The sequence below is a fragment of the Podarcis gaigeae genome (genome assembly GCF_964106915.1).
Source record: "Podarcis gaigeae genome assembly, chromosome: 5".
Lineage (NCBI taxonomy): Eukaryota > Metazoa > Chordata > Lepidosauria > Squamata > Lacertidae > Podarcis > Podarcis gaigeae.
Window position 1 is genome coordinate 75,532,620 of NC_139681.1, and position 16,868 is coordinate 75,549,487.

At 41.5% G+C, this 16,868-nt stretch overlaps 1 long non-coding RNA gene across 1 annotated transcript in view; it reads right to left on the reverse strand.

Moving 5' to 3' along the window:
- LOC310845126 overlaps positions 1 to 16,868 on the reverse strand; it is a 260,829-nt gene that overhangs the window by 18,974 nt on the left and 224,987 nt on the right. The window contains exon 4 of the long non-coding RNA XR_014564487.1: positions 2,730 to 2,818. This is a non-coding gene — a long non-coding RNA (uncharacterized lncRNA). The remainder of the gene's footprint in view (positions 1 to 2,729; positions 2,819 to 16,868) is intronic.

Consider the following 16,868-nt stretch of genomic DNA (forward strand, 5'->3'; position numbering starts at 1 on the left):
GTGCATCTAGAAGAATTGGTATATAAATAGACTACCTCCTTACATATTCCAATTGATGGGTATTTTAGTTGCATCTTATAGAAGCCAAACATTATTTGGCTATGGGGAACTCTTGGTAACTTTTAAATAGATTCTTTAACTAAAGCTATTGCATTTTGCCTGTAGAATCTAGCACACAGAGGCTCAATTAATGTCTCTTCATAGAACCGAACTGCTGGTATAATACAAAGCATAATTATAAAAACTATTTATTTAATGCATTTTCCCACTTCTGGTTCAGCCTAGTATGTTGCAGTTTTTCCCAAACTACAGTACTGAAGTCTCTTCCTTGTCATTGGTTTCCTTGACTGAGCCGAGAGAGAGAGAGAGAGAGAGAGAGAGGGAGAGGGAGAGGGAGAGGGAGAGGGAGAGAGAATTTGTTATCATATCCTGGATAGCCAAACATAAAACCAACTAATTCTCAACAACCCATTAAATAAATTTTGAAGGGAAGCCTCACTTACACCTATTTTCATGTGTCAAGAAAAATGTTTATACAGCTTAAGGTGCTCATTTCTACGGTAAATTATTATTTACCCTAAAGTTCCTAAAGTATGCTCAGTAATTAGAGCTACTACCCTGTTAAATACATCTTGGTTGATTAAACAATTAAGTCTGCACTCCTAAGCATGTTTACCAGGGTGTAAGTTCTGTTTAGCTCAAAGGGGATTCCTTCAGGGTAGGCATGTTTACAGTTGGTCTCCAAACTTGCACATAAGTACAACAAACAATGCATACATCTTTTGCTTTAAGATAATGAACATATTTACTGTAGCAGCCAAAAAAGGAGGCAAGACCTCAAATCAGTGCAGAAATAACTAGGAAATCTTAATGTTGTTGTTGTTGTTTAGTCCTGTCCGACTCTTGTGACCCCATGGACCAGAGCACGCCAGGCACTCCTGTCTTCCACTGCCTCCCGCAGTTTAGTCAAACTCACGCTGGTAGCTTCGAGAACACTATCCAACCATCTCATCCTCTGCCGTCCTCTTCTTCTTGTGCCCTCCATCTTTCCCAACATCAGGGCATTTTCCAGGGAGTCTTCTCTTCTCATGAGGTGGCCAAAGTATTGGAGCCTCAGCTTCAGGATCTGTCCTTCCAGTGAGCACTAAGGGCTGATTTCCTTAAGAATGGATAGGTTTGGTCTTCTTGCTGTCCATGGGACTCTCAAGAGTCTCCTCCAGCACCATAATTCAAAAGCATCAATTCTTTGGCGATCAGGCTTCTTTATGGTCCAGCTCTCACTTCCATACATCACTACTGGGAAAGCCATAGCTTTAACTATACGGGCCTTTGTTGGCAAGGTGATGTCTCTGCTTTTTAAGATGCTGTCTAGGTTTGTCATTGCTTTTCTCCCAAGAAGCAGGCGTCTTTTAATTTCATGGCTGTTGTCACCATCTGCAGTGATCATGGAGCCCAAGAAAGTAAGAGGAACCGGCAAGCCACTCCAGTATCCCTGCCAAGAAAAGTCCATGGACAAAGACAACAAGAAATCTTAATAGAATGTATAAAATGGCCAGCACATTTTGATTTACACTTGCTTCAGGGTGTTGAACTAATGACCCTAGGGGTTCCTTCCAGCTCTACTGTTCTATGATTCTTTGAAAATAATACTTGCTGAGGACTTCGAGAGGGCATCAAGTCATATTATTTTGGCCCTTTAAAAGTTGTAAAGTAAAAAAGAAAGCACTCAGCATTTTATCCCTTCCACTGAAGTGTTCTACATAAGGAAGAGTTTGGATTTGATATCCCGCTTTATCACTACCCGAAGGAGTCTCAAAGCAGCTAACATTCTCCTTTCCCTTCCTCCCCCACAACAAACACTCTGTGAGGTAAGTGGGGCTGAGAGACTTCAGAGAAGTGTGACTGGCCCAAGGTCACCCAGCAGCTGCATGTGGAGGAGGAGAGACGCGAACCTGGTTCCTCAGTTTACGAGTCTATCGTTCTTAACCACTACACCGCACTGGCTCTCACTGGAAGCAAGGAAAGCTTACTGGTTCAGGCCAACAGCCCACGTAGCCCAGCATCCTGTTCTGACATTCCCAACCAAATGCCTATGGGAAGTCCAAAAGCAGGTCTAGAGTGCCACAGCATTCTCCCCACTTGCGATCGCCAGCAATGGGCATTCAGAAGCATACCGCCCTAGCAGTGAATGTAGAGCATAACCATTGTGGCTTGTAGCTATTTATAGCCTTAGGTAAAGGTAAAGGTAAAGGGACCTCTGACAATTAGGTCCAGTCATGGCCGACTCTGGGGTTGCGGTGCTCATCTCGCTTTATTGGCCGAGGGAGCCGGCGTACAGCTTCCGGGTCATGTGGCCAGCAGGACTAAGCCGCTTCTGGCGAACCAGAGCAGCGCACGGAAACGCCGTTTACCTTCCCGCTGGAGCAGTACCTATTTATCTACTTGTACTTTGACGTGCTTTCGAACTGCTAGGTTGGCAGGAGCAGGGACCGAGCAACGGGAGCTCACCCCGATGCAGGGATTCGAACCACCAACCTTCTGATCGGCAAGTCCTAGGCTCTGTGGTTTAACCCACAGTGCCACCCGCATCCCTTATTTATAGCCTTATCTTCCATTAATTTGTCTAATTCTCTTAAAACCATCTATTTTGGTTATAATTGCTTCTTCATATGGGAATGAATTCCACAGTTTAACTGGATGGTGTGCAGAAATGCTTGATTTTTACTTACATGTTTTATCCCTGGTTTGAAGCCTTCTTATTTTCTCACTTATGTTCTGCTTCTCTCTTGCTTGGTCATCTTAGAAAAGACTTGCCCTCCTGTGCATGAGAGGAGAAGTTTAATTAATCAATTCCTCAATAAACTGTGCTGTACAAGATTTCTCCACCCAATTTTGGGCAATTTCCTCTTTGCACGGCAGCTCCCTCAGACACAAGACAACACTGTTTGGAAAGGGTGCAAGGAGCTCCAAGAGGAAGGGAAAGATTGGTTATACACACTGCTTTCTACTTGCTCAGCCATTGGATGCAAGCCATAGAGAATAGCTTGTGAAGCCATTTGAGCTCAATTGTGCAGACCAAAGGTCCAAACATCCAGCCCTGCATAGCATTGCCTACTGTGGCCAACGAAATGCATCTCTAAAGCACACAAACAAGACTGTAAGGCTATGTACTTCCCTTGTCATTGTCCCCAGAATGTGGTAGCCTGACTAGCCCTGGCCATTATATAGAATGAGGGAGCTGTCTCAGGTGAAAGATGCTGGATGGTTGGGGCTGCTGGCAAGGTGTTAGAGGATGATGGTAATAATGATGATGATGATCATCATCATAATACTTTTGTTTTTTATACCCTGCCCATCCAGCTGGATTTCCCCAGCTTACAGCTCATAAAAAATTGGAAAACATTAGACATTAAAAACTTCCTGATACACGGTTGCCATCAGATGTCTTCTAAAAGTCAGATAGTTGTTTATTTCGGACTTCCGGAGGCGGCGCGAAACAGCAATGGCGGTCCTCTTCGCGCTGTGAAGAGGGGCTCCGCGAAAAAGGGTCGTCCGCTGCGGCAAAGCGGAGACCCATCAAGAAAAACCGCAGGCAGAGCGAGCCTGCGGCCGTGGGACTCGGCGGGCGCCTTGAGCCCCCCCAGAAGCGGAGAAGGAGCCTCGTAAGAGGCTCCGGAACGTGAAAGGGGGAGCGGCGCTGTGAGTTCATCGCTCTTTTCGTGGAAGCAAAGCCGCGCTGCTGCTGCTGATGAGCGCTGACCTTTCTTCTTGAAAATATCGGAATTGGAGCAACATACCCGTGAGTAAGGGGTTTAAATTCTTAATCTAAATTGAAGAAATTCGGCTGAAAACGGGAGGCGAGTAACAGGAAGTCCGCCTCCCGACTCTGCTAATTAGATCAAAGCAAGGGCTCTGAAGCGAGCTGAAGTGTTTAAAAGGGATTGTAAAACTGGAAGAAAGAGTGCATTGATAGACTTTGCATTTTGAGGATAAAAGGGAAAGAATTGTGAAACTTATGGACTTTTGTTTTCTGGAACTGTCCCCCTATCTTTGAGCTAAACGGAGTTGAAAGGGATAACCCCGTCATCGGACTGCCAGTGTATAGAAGAGAACTGTCAAACTGCTGTCAAATTGACGACATTGTTGCAGAAATTTAAACTGTTGCATAGACTGAGACATTAATGTTTAACATTGTTGCTGGGACCTCTCTTGACACCTTGTGGCTGGATTCTAAGAGACTGGAAGCTTTGGAAACCTTCCTTTTGTGTTTGGGAACTACAAAAATTTAACATGGGGAATATAGGAACTTCAATGGCGGAAAAGAGTTCCTTTCTTCTTTGAAACTTTGAAATACTCCCCCTATAGGACTGTGGAAGTATAGTGGCCTGGGAATTGAACTTTATTGAAATTCTTTGTGGTTTAATTTGTTTATACTTTGGACTTGTCTTTCCCATGGGACAAAAGATCATTTGACCTTGAACAGAGGCAGGTGTGGAATGAGCGGCTCAGGGAGAACAAGAGCAGCTAAAGCCAAAGATAAAGAAAAAGAGAAAAAATCTGGGCAACTCATGCAAACAACTTTAACTCATCACCGCAGATCATCCGTCCCAACTGTGCTGACAGCACAGGAGGTGGAATTTGTACAGCCTGCTGCAGAAGATATGGCAACTGGAGGATCTGAAACAGTTTTGAAACAAATTTTGGAACAACTGGCAGTTTTAAATCAAAAAGTGGACAATCAAACATCAAAAATTGACCAAGCTACATCCTCTATTGGCAAATTAACTGAACAGGTTTCGCAGCACACCCAGGCAATTGAGAAACTGCAAGGAGCTACGGCAGAAAACTACAAATTAGCTGTGGAAGCCAACCAAAAAGCAGAACAGGCGAATATAAAGGTTGATGAAGTTAAAGGGGAAGTAAGGCCTCTGAAAAGACAGGTAGGGGAACAACAAGCCTACCTGTCATTGGTTGAACTGAAAAGTAAAGAAAACAATCTCAGGATAAGGGCTATCCCGGAACTGGAGAAAGACAATTTAGAGGGATTTCTGACACTTTTGTTCTCCAAATTCTGGGGAATTGAGGAAGAAAAGGATTTTAAAATTGTGACAGCCTTTAGACTGGGAAAATCTGTAAAGAAAGACAAGTCCAGAGACTGCTTAGTTGTTCTGAGATCAAGAGAAGAGAGGGATAAGATATTAGGCCTACATTTCAAGAAATCTTTGGAGATAGAAGGCAAAAGGGCCGAAATTTACAGAGATATACCCAAATATCTCTTGGAACTTAGGACTACCTATATAGACCTGACTAAATTGTTGAGACACAACGGAATTCCTTATAGGTGGGAGTTTCCACAAGGACTTTCATTTACTTACAAAGGAAGGAAAATAAAAATTAAATCACCTGAAGACCAGCAGAAGTTCCTACACGACCACGAGGAGGACCTGCAAAAAGGAGCTGCAGCTTCTTGGCCTCCACCACCACCGGGACCACCTTCAAGAGTCATACCACCTGGATCTGGACCAGCACTACCTCCTCCGGGATCGGAGGGAAGCTTAGACACCCCATTGTAAAACCCGTCAATTGATTCAGGATGTCTCTGCAGCTTCTCAGTTGGAACATAAATGGCGGAAATTCCCCGGAAAAAAGAAGGAAAGTTTTTCACATTTTGAAAAAGGAACAATTGGACGTTATCTGCCTACAAGAAACACATGTGACAAGGCTCCACAGAAAAGTGCTAATTAATAAAAGACTAGGCCAAGAATTTATTTCTTCGGACAAAGTTAAGAAAAGAGGAGTGGTGATATATGCAAAGGAGAGCCTGTCACCGAAATTCTTATTTAAAGATGAACATGGCCGAATTTTGGCGATTGAAATACAGACACAAGGAGAAAAATTTTTGATATTAGGAATATATGCTCCAAATGAGGGAAAATCGGAATTTTTCAGGAAGCTGCATGAGACTATGCTGGATTACTTGGACTATAATAACATCATTATGTTGGGTGATATGAATGGGGTTGTGTCTGTAAACATGGATAAGTCACAAAGTGCCAACATATCGAAAGATGGCAGACTACCTAAAACCTTTTTTGAAATGACTGACAATATGGACTTAGTCGACATATGGAGGGTTAAGAACCCTCTAGGGAAAGAAGGGACTTTCTTTTCTGAAGCTCATCTGACATGGACACGAATCGACCAAATATGGACAACTAGAGGACTGGCACCTAAGACTAGAAAAGTGGAAATCTGCCCAAAAACCTGCTCCGACCATAATGCTTTGAAAGTGGAATTGAGACTAAATACAACCGGATCCTTCAGATGGAAAATGAATGACACTATATTAAGAGATCAGGAGATTGTTAAGAAGGCCCAAAAAACTTTAAAGGACTATTTTGAGATAAATTTGAATACCACCGTGGAAAAAAGAACAATCTGGGACGCAAGTAAGGCAGTTATGAGAGGGTTTCTAATACAACAAAACACGATTAAGAAAAGGCTCTGGAATGAAAAGAAGGAGAAGATATTGGAGAAAATAAGAGAAGGAGAGAAAAAATTAAGATCTAGGCCTAAGTCGAAGGATGTGCTAAGAGAAGTGAAATTTTTCCAGGCGCAATATTCAAAATTGATAAATCAAGAGGTGGAATGGAAAATTAAACAAATGAAACAAAGATCCTTCGAATCGGCGAATAAGTGTGGGAAACTGCTAGCCTGGCAGTTGAAAAAGAGACAAAAGCTTAACACAGTTACAAATCTAGAGATTGAAGGGAGAATGGTTCAGAAACCCGAGGAAATTAGAAAGTGTTTCCAGAGATACTTCAAAGAACTCTACTCACAAGGGCCGCAAAAAGCTTCCGAGGTGGATCAATTTCTTAAAACTAATGGATTACAAAAAATACCCCTGGAAATGAGAACAAACCTGAATTGTAACATCACACAGCAAGAAATTGAAAGTGCCATTCAGAATCTTCAATTGGGCAAGTCTCCAGGCCCTGATGGTCTAACCTCCAAATATTATAAAGTTTTAAAGGACTATTTGATACAACCCTTGATGGAGGTTTGTAACCAGATTATGGAGGGAAGGAAGGCACCGGAAACATGGAAAGAAGCTTTCATCACATTGATACCTAAACTAGAAACTGAAAAGACTCAACTTAAGAATTACCGCCCCATCTCACTCCTAAATGTGGATTACAAAATTTTTGCAGATATTCTGGCAAGTAGTCTTAAAAAAGTATTAAATGAAGTGATCCATAAGGACCAGGCTGGCTTTCTCCCTGGTAGGCATTTGTTTGATAACACAAGAAACATTATTGACATTTTGGAACTTCTACAAACAAATCTTAATACTAGAGCGGCCTTAATTTTTATTGATGCAGAGAAGGCCTTTGATAATATTTCTTGGATGTTCATGAAGAAAAATTTGGAAGGGATGGGAGTGGGGCGGGGGTTTGAAAATGGTATAGAAGCAATCTATACAGAACAAAAAGCTAAATTGATAGTAAACAATGTGGTGACAGAGGAGTTTAAAATTGAAAAAGGGACACGTCAGGGGTGCCCCCTATCCCCCCTATTGTTCATCTCAGTTCTGGAGGTGTTGCTAAACATGATTAGAAAGGACCGGTTGGTTCAAGGAATTGAGGTCGGAGTGAAACAATATAAATTGAAAGCATTTGCAGATGACTTGGTATTAACATTACAGGAACCAGTCTCCAGTACTAAAAGAGTGTTAGAATTAATTTCTGACTTTGGTCGGGTGGCGGGGTTTAAGTTAAATAAGCAAAAAACCAAGGTTTTAGCAAAAAATTTGACAGTTACAGAAACAGATGAGTTCTCTAAAGAAACGGAGTTGAATGTGGTTAAAAAAGTAAAATACCTAGGGGTGTACCTGACCTCCAAAAATTTGAATTTGTTTAAAGATAACTATGAGAAATGTTGGTCAGAAATCAAAAGAGATTTGGAAACATGTTCAAGATTGAAACTTTCCTTGTTAGGCCGAATAGCTGCTGTAAAGATGAATGTATTGCCGAAAATGTTATTTTTGTTTCAGGCCCTACAGATCGTGGACAAGGTGGAATGTTTTGGAAAGTGGCAGAAGGATATTTCTAAGTTTGTTTGGCAGGGCAAAAAGCCCCGAATAAAGTTTAAAATATTAACTGATGCGAAAGAAAGAGGGGGATTTGCCCTGCCAGACTTGAGGTTATATTATGAATCTGCAGCCTTCTGCTGGTTGAAAGATTGGATTCTATTGGAGAACACTGACGTCCTAGATCTGGAAGGGTTTGACAATGCTTTTGGGTGGCATGCATATTTGTGGTATGACAAGGTTAAAGTGCACAAATTGTTTAAAAATCATATTGTCAGAAGAGCAATTTTGATGGTCTGGACAAAATATAAAGACTTATTGGAGAGTAAGACTCCGAGGTGGCTCTCACCGGTGGAGGCCAAGGCACGTAAGAGACTTAACATGGAGGCCCATTGGCCTAAATACTGGGAAATAATTGAAAAAATTGGAGACAATTGGAGGTTGCTGAGCTTGGAAAAACTGAAAACTAAGGTGCGAGACTGGCTGCACTATGCGCAAATTCAGGAGGTCTTTAAAATAGATAAAAAGGTTGGATTCCAGGTGGAAAAATCGAAACTAGAGACTGAATTGTTAGAGCCAAAAAGTAAACCACTTTCGAGAATGTATAACTTGCTGCTTAAGTGGAATACACAGGATGAGACAGTCAAATCCGCCATGATAAAATGGGCGCAGGACGTGGGGCACAACATTATGTTTGTAGACTGGGAAAGGTTATGGAACACCGGTTTGAAATTTACGGCATGTACTGCCTTGAAGGAAAATATTATGAAAATGGTATACCGGTGGTACATGACCCCAGTCAAGCTAGCTAAGATATACCATCTGTCTGACAATAAATGTTGGAAATGTGGAGAGGCGGAAGGGACATTCTTTCATCTCTGGTGGACCTGCCCGAAAGTGAAGGCCTTCTGGGAAATGATCCATAATGAACTAAAAAAGGTACTGAGATTTACCTTACCTAAGAAACCAGAGGCCTTCCTTCTGGGCATGGTAGACCAGAGAGTGCTTAAGAAGGACAGAACCTTTTTCATGTACGCTACCACAGCAGCAAGGATCCTGATTGCAAAATATTGGAAGACACAAGATTTACCCACGCTGGAGGAATGGCAATCACAGTTGATGGACTATATGGAATTGGCTGAAATGACTGGCAGAATCCGAGACTTGGGAGAAGAAACAATTGAGGAGGACTGGAAAAAGTTTAAGGACTATTTGAAAAAACACTATAAGCTGTATGAATGTTAAAAAAATGCACCTTTCAGGAAACTCTAGCTTCAGCAAATGTAAGTTAATGAAATGAAAATTAAGACACAAGAATTTAGAGGTAAAATAATGAAATAACTTTATTGTGTTTAATACAAAGCATACAAGAATTGGGTTATAGTAAAATTGAAATCAGGGAACATGATAAAATGGAAGATACAATAAGTTTTGAAATAAGTTAACAAATTGCTGATGTTTTATATGACAGAGAACGCAGGGTTTGGAGGATGTGGGGAAGTCCTTTAGACTAGATGGAAAAAGAACATGGAAATTTGTTATTCTTCTATTCTATTTTCTTATAACTATCCTTTATTCTTTTTTCTGTATTTCTTAAAATTAATAAAAAATATTTTTTTTTAAAAAAAAAGATAGTTGTTTATTTCCTTGACATCTGATGGAAGGGCATTCCACAGAGTAGGCACCACTACTGAGAAGGCCCTCTGCCTAGTTCCCTGTAACCTCACTTCTCACAATGAGGGAACTGTCAGAAGGTCTCAGAGCTGCACCTCAGTGTCCAGGCTGAACGATGGGGGTGAAGATGCTCCTTCAGGTATACTGGGCTGAGGCCATTTAGGGCTTTAAAGGTCAACAACAACACTTTGAATTGTGCTCGGAAACATGCTGGGAGCCAATGTAGGTCTTTCAGGACCAGTGTTATGTGGTCTCGGCGGCCACTCCCAGTCACCAGTCTAGCTGCCACATTCTGGATTAGTTGTAGTTTCCGGGTCACCTTCAAAGGTAGCCCCACATAGGGCATATTGCAGTAGTCCCAGCGGGAGATAAAGCATGCACCACTCTGGTGAGACAGTCGGTGGGCAGGTAGGGTCTCAGCCTGCATACCAGATGGAGCTGGTAGACAGCTGCCCTGAACACAGAATTGACCTGTGTTCTCCATGGATAGCTTTGAATCCAAAATGACTCCCAGGCTACACACCTGGTCCTTCAGGGGCACAGTTACCCCATTCAGGACCAGGGAGTCCTCCTGCCCCTGGTCCACCCAAAACAGTACAGTGGTACCTGAAGCTACAAACGCCTCAGGTTACAAACACTTCAGGTTGCAAACTCTGTTATCTTGGAAGAGTTAACTCGAGCTGAGGATGAGAACGGAAATTGTGTGCCGGCGGTGCAGCGGCAGCAAGAGGCCCCATTAGCGAAAGCACGCCTCTCGTTAAGAACAGTTCCAGGTTAAGAACGGACCTCCGGAACAAATTAAGTTCATAACTAGAGGTACCACTGTACTTCTGTCTTGTCAGGATTCAACCGCAATCTGTTAGCCACCATCCATCCTTCAACTGCCTCCAGACAGTCACACAGAGTGAGTCCTAGTTGGCCTGGCTGGTGCCCGCTAACCTAGTCTGCTGAACCCAGCTGCAGTGGAATACAGTGTTCCATGGCCAGTGCTGAAGGGTAATTCAATAGCCAGTTCAATGTGGAATTGAGGGACATTCTTGTCCTTCAGCCCAGGAAACAAAATGTTTTGGTAGGCATAGGCATCCTAAACAGATGCCTATGAGGTTGTCTCTAAACCAACTGTCATGCCTAATAGCTACTGATAAACATATCTCTGTTAATTTTGCCACATGAAGAATTCTGCATGAATTGAGTGGGGGGAATAGCACAAAAGCTACTGGGTGGGGGACAGTGGCTGGCCGATTGCCTGTATGATTAACTTAAGCAAGCATTTCTCAGAATTGCAGGACATTCTAACATGATGTTCTCACAACTGGTAAATGACTTCATCTGATACAAATTAAACTGAAAGGCATACTTAGAAAGCCCAGTCAGCTTAAATTATACGATTGTCGGATACAGATAATGAAGTGCAGGTTTCCTTCCCATGATGTACGCTATAGGCAATGAGCATGGAAAAAGAAAGAGAGGCATCTTTGATTACAATGCACAGCTACTGTTAAACCATAACCTGACTACCTGGGATTCATTTCCAACAATAGCTGCCTGGCTGTTTCAAACTTTCTACTTTGCCCTGATGCTATTAAAAAACATTCTGGGGCCAGCTGCCAATAGCAATGAAATGGGACTAATTGTATCTTTATCTCATGCATAATTAATTTAAAAATATTGAGCTTCTAATTCTGCTCCCAGTGGAGCCAGTTGGTGCATTGCCATTCAAGGGAAACTGACTCATGCTCTCAACGTTTCAATTATATCTTCCTAAGCCTTCAGTTCAGAAAGGAATGGAAAGCTTCTTGTATTGTTGTTTGGCCAAGTCAAAGTAGTGTTACATTTTCAAGCACATGCAGTGCTTTTTTTGTCCACAGGCCTGCATAACTGCTTGCATCTACTGTAGAAATTTTACTTATCCAAGCCTTTGCTGCAGAGTTTACCTCCAATGCCTGGGTTGACTGGAGTGGGGGGTGGCAAACTACTTGTGAGATTAACTGCATGATGGCCAGGTCCACTGGCTTTGTTGTTTTTCATTTGGTTAATAGCTATACACAACTCTCCCAGATTTGGAGAACTCTAATTTGTTTATGTGGAATTTGTGAGAGGACCTCAGCAGCTACAGTAGGATCATCACCCTGATCCTACACTTTGTCAAAGGGAAAATCCCCACAGGAATAGAAATCAAATATCGAACAGATGAAAAGCTCTTTAATCTGAGTAGGCTGAAAGCAAAGGGTAAGGTTACCATAACTTCTGCCATAGAGCTTCATTATGCTGATGACAACATAGTGTGTGCATAGTCAGAGGATGACCTCCAAACCATCCTAAATACCTTCACAGAAACTTAAAAAAAGCTTGGTCAATCGCTCAGCATCCAAAAAACCCAAGTGCTGCACCAACAAGCATGAAACAACCCCTCTGCAGTGCCACAAATCCAACTTAATGGTGTAATGTTGGAAAGTGTTGATCACTTCTCCTACCTTGGTAGTTATCTTCCCATAAGGGCCAGCATTGATGCTGAAATCCAGCATTGCCTGAGCTCTGCAAGTGCAGCTTTCTCCTGATTAAACTGCAGTATTTGAGGACTTGGACATTCACAGGGAAACCAAAATGCTTGTTTAGAAAGCTGTTATACTACCAGCCATACTGTATGCTTGTGAAACATGGACAACTTATAAATGCCATCTCCAACTTTTCAAAAGATTCTATCAACGATATCTCTAAAACTTTTTACACATCACTTGGGAAGACAGGTGAACTAATGCCAGTGTACTGGAAGAAGCAAAGATCATCAGTGTTGAAGCAATGATTCTTCAACATCAACTTCGTTGGACTGGTCATGTTGTGCCTGATTATCGTCTTCCAAAGCAACTACTCTATCCCAAACTTAAAAATGGAAAGTGTAATGCTGGTGGACAACAAAAGAGGTTTAAAGACTCTCTCAAGGCAAATCTTTTTTTAAAATGTAGTAGGAACACCAACAACTGGGAAACACTGGCCTGTGAGCACTCCAATCGGAGAACAGCCTTTACCAAAGGTGTCATGGACTGTGAAGACGGTCGAACTCAGGATGAAAGGGAGAAACGTGCTAAGAGGAAGGCACATTTTGCAAACCCTCACCGTGATCAACTCCTACACAGAAACCTATGTCCCCACTGTGGGAGGATGTGTGGATCCAAAATCGGCCTCCACAATCACTTATGGACCCACTGTTCATGGAAGACAATCTTACTCGGTCACGAGTGATCACCAAAGGTGAAGAAGAAAGTCCAAGTAAAGAATATTAGTGTTATTTGATTATCAAGAATAGTTCCAGATTTGCCAGGCTCGTGGTGAGAGTTGTCTTAGAAATGATGCTCCATTGTATATGTAATAAATCAAATCATATTAAAAGTGTCAAAATATGTCTAATTTTCTCTGGTATTGCTATATTCCAAAGTGAGTAGTACCAAGCATCCAGTGTAAGATTTCAGAACTGGGAGCTAATTGAGACCTGGGAGATTCAATAATAATGGAAATCAGCAAGAAAACTCAACAATTTCCAACATGGATAGATTGCTTTTTTCTCTGGCGCTAGTGCCCTAGATCGTGAGTTGGACACCTGAACTTATTGAGAATAAAAATACAGACCTGCAGTCACTTTCCAAGGCCAAGCTAAAGACTACCATTTGCTTTTCACAGGGAAGGTGGTGGGGGAGGGAGGGAGGGAGAGAGAACATAGGGGCTACAGTTCTTAAACCAAAACATTTTATTGCCATACTGAGCTGTGAAAGTGTAGAGAAACATAAACCTTGGGTATCTGTCAATGCTGGATAATATATACTAAGCATCTGCCCAGGATAACATTTCACAGTGTGTTTGGGGTTTCATCCCATGTGTCCATTTGTCATTATTGTCCATTTCAGAGCTGGTGGCAGGTTGTTACATAGCATGATGCTATTCCTGTAGTCTCTTTCCTTATTCCTAGGGTTAGGCGCGGTCTTTCCTCATTGCTTTTTAATGGAAAGTCTTTTATCATTTCTGGTAATGTGAGCAATTATCTGCTCCTTCATATTTTTGATACTGGAAGACAGTGATTACTTTTCCCTGACAGTTTTTCTTTGGTCAAATTTTCTTCGCAATCTTCTCCATTTGTTGTATCTTTTCCAATAATCAAATACAATCCCCATGCTTGTTTAAACATTACTCGAAGAGTCTTCCCTGGTTTATCATATATTTTATCTACTCATTTTGTATGTTGTATATCTTAGTATTCTGTGCTTAAATATGACATTCAAAGATATTTATCATTCCAACAACAACAACAACAAAACACATTTGTAAGTAGTATTCATTGAGATGGTCCAAAATCTTAACACTGAGGTGGAGAACCTGTGATCTTTCAAGTGTTTCTAAACTACCAACCTTGTCATTCCTGACAGGTGATATTGGTTGGGACTGAAGGGAATGCAGGCCAACAATATCTTTTCTGGAGGGTCATAGGTCCCCCACCCCCACATTAACATCTGAAAATCCAGATCCATAAGGAGAGTAGAAACAAAGCAACTAGAGCAAGGGGCTGGTTTACACACTAACCTAGCTTATTTGCATAATGAAAGGGCACCTAATGGAAACTTGTCAGGTGCTCATGTTATGTGAAGGCCTGCATGCATTGTGAAATGATGAGTTCAGTTTTGCTATCTGAGAGCCAGTGTGGTGTAGTGATTAAGAGCGGTGGACTCGTAATCTGGTGAACCGGGTTTGATTCCCCACTCCTCCACATGCAGCTGCTGGGTGACCTTGGGCCAGTCACACTTCTCTGAAGTCTCTCAGCCCCACTCACCTCACAGGGTGTTTGTTGTGGGGGAGGAAGGGAAAAGAGTTTGTTAGCTGCTTTGAGACTCCTTAGGGTAGTGATAAAGCGGGATATCAAATCCAAACTCTTCTTCTATATGGAGAGGAAAGGCTTATATTTAAATGTATACAAAGTCTGTTTATATAAACTGTAGTGTTTACTCGTGTACAGAAAGGTCTGCTGTTGTCAAATTGAAAGGATTTCAGCACTGTATATTATGTGCCCAATGGGATTTTGTGATGGGAGGTTGTTATCACAGCAAACATATATAGATCTATATGTTCATTCCAATGTGACGGTGTAGGAAGCTTGTCTTCCAATACGCATATAGACCTCCATATACAAAACTGCAGCACCAAACCAAGGCATCAAAAAGGTTTTCTTAAAAAAAAAACCCACAGAAAAAAAACTTTGGCATTCATGTCAGTGATTTTGTTAATGGGATCTCAGAGAGATCCTTTTATCTCCCTTCAGCATCAAATAAATCTATTTTGCTAAAAAAAAAAACTCCTGAAAAGAATTGGCCGTGATTTTACAAGACCCCCACATGGGTGTGGGGTTTTTATTTTGTAGTTCCTTGGTGTGCGTTTTCTTTCAGGTGCAAGCAAGGCTTAAGAAGTGCCGAGGACATCATTTGAAGCTGAAATGCAAAGAAAAAGAAAAGAAAAGAAAGGAAGCCAACAACTGTAGTTACGTAGTGTCAAATTCCTGCCTCTGACTACATAACATATTTCCTTTCCACAGGAGGTAGTTATGACAAATTAGAAGTCTGAAAATTTTCTGATGGTGTAAAGGCTCTAGCTGTCACTGGGGAGATAGTGATCAGATTTCATAGCTGCATGGTCCCACGGCGCCTCTAAGAGTTCCATATGGTCATCCAAATGTTACAACTGAAGCCCACAAAACAATCCTAGGATGACTTTTTACTTACAGAAGATAAAACTCGTGTTCAATGAACTTAATAAACAAATTGCTCTTCACTGGTTCACTGAAAATCAGAACCTTAGGAGCCACTGTACAGCTGTTCCTTTCTTTGAATATGGAGCAGAACTGACCAGGTTGGCGCTCGCGCTCTCTCTCTCTCTCTCTCTCTCTCTCTCTCTCTCTCTCTCCTTTTGCACAACTTACATAAGGGAGCGTGGGCTTTTTAAGTGGCTGTGCTATGAATAATTAAGGTGTGTATATGTATGTGGTGATAAACAACAATTCCTCAAGCCACTTCCCTTTTAGTTTAGGTTTTTTTCCCCCTGAATACACCCCTCTTAAATTCTTAATGCCATCACAGTGGACGGTGACTCTTTCGTTCATGTCAAAGACGTCAGCATCAGCCTTGCACAATAACAAATGACAGATGAATAATTTATTGATCCTTAAATGGCCGTGTCCTTGGATGTATTTCTTATAACTAATTTGCTTAGAGACACATCTGGCTCATGGAGATAGCATCTGTTTTAAAGAAGGTCAGTATTATATTTTAAAATTAAAGGCAGAAGAACATAATCTTTTATTTGTTATGCTTCCCTGCTCCTCTACCCTAGGAACTCGGTTAATTCTCATTCAGTTCTGCTTACTTATTTTTTATAATACCAAATCAAAAGATGTGCAATCTGTTGTTCAATCTTGAGACCATAATAAAGAAGCCCATTAAAGATGTGCTTGCAATGAATGAATACTTGTTAGGTAAAGGGGGGGTGGCCATAATGAGGTTTAGGTAGATGCATTTTAAAGTGCTGAGAAATATCAAAGTATTGGTATATTCAATGTGGGTGCCTTAACACAAATATCAAATATTTGGATTTTTATGAATGAGTGACCTCTAACCTATGTCATACTTTGGGTTGACTCATTGAAAGAAATGGATTTTACTCCAAGTCCATTGACTTCCAGGGGTCTAGTTTAAAGATGACTTATGTTGGATATCACCCAAAGTTGCGGCTGGGGCTTTTTAGAAGGATCTTTGTCTACCAAAAGCTTTCTTACCCATGATAGCTGATCCAAGACCCATATTCAGCAGCAGCGAGCTTCTCAATACCTAATGCCAGAGACAAACAACAGAGCATTCTTGCTGGAACCCTGTTAGTAATGCGGTCTGCATGTTTTATTCCTGCCTTGTTCCAGGTGCTTGGATATTGGTTCCCTCTTATAAAATAAATGGGAAACCTGGCATAGAAATTATAATTCTTTACACATTATTTGCAGTGTAATCCTATGTATAATTTAGCCCCAGGGTGTCCAATAGTCCTTACTTCCTTGTAAGCATGTAGCACATTCCTTAAA